Below are 931 nucleotides of genomic sequence, written 5' to 3'. Positions count from 1 at the left end.
CCCCCCCCCCCCCCCCCCGCCTCAGCCAACCTGAATCATGGGCACATGTCCACACATAGCTAGAGTAGTCAGGGAGATCTCTGGTCATGTACCCAGATCCTCCCATTTGGGTCCAGCATCCCAGAGTGTTATATTGTCACTGTGCCCCCAGCTGTGTTTAAAATTTAAAATAGTGAAACAGCATGAACTATGACGTGCATATTTTTGTGTGGTAAGTGCAAGTTTTAGTCCATATGTGAGATAATCTACTGATTTTGAATAATGTATTTAAAATAAAAAGGTATTCTTCCTTTGAATTGTTTTTAAACTAAAGAATAAATTAATGATTTTTTATAATTATTAAAGATAATCTTGTTTATATGTAGGTCTCTGTGTTTCAGAGTCTCTTTGTTATAGCAGCCTTATTTTGTTAATATAGCCTCTCCCAGTTCACCTGACTGATAAATCATATAGAATTCTCCACCGTTCTACAATGTTGACTGTGTTCCGGATGCTTGTCCCTTTCAATTCAGTATTACTCAGTACTTATTAGAAGTTTTGGTGTGTGAAATAAAATTCACAGAGTCCAGCATGAAGGGTGTGCTGTTAAATGATTCCTCCAGAATGTCCAGATGTCTTTTTTGGATTAAGGCAGATCATCAGAGAGCTGCACACCTGGGCTGCCTTGATTTGGTTCCTTGGAGAATTGCTCCATGGATCTGAGCCTTGGCCTCATGCCATCGGCCCACACCGAGGAATGCTAGCAAACAACCCTGTGAGCCCTGCTGTTGCACGTCCTGGAGGATGTGATTGAGGATGTGGTTTGCTACCCTTGTGAGGACCCACGGGAGAAGTTTCTTTTAGACGTTGTACCAGGAATAGTTGTGCTTCTCCTGAACGACTGGCTTGTTTTTTTTTTTTTTTTTTTTTTTTGGGCATTTTTTAATTTTTT

Source organism: Tupaia chinensis, unplaced genomic scaffold (assembly GCF_000334495.1).
Source record: "Tupaia chinensis unplaced genomic scaffold, TupChi_1.0 Scaffold000291_1, whole genome shotgun sequence".
NCBI classification, from domain to species: Eukaryota; Metazoa; Chordata; class Mammalia; order Scandentia; family Tupaiidae; genus Tupaia; species Tupaia belangeri.
The sequence above is the reverse complement of the archived record's forward strand: the minus strand, read 5'-3'. Positions refer to the sequence as shown.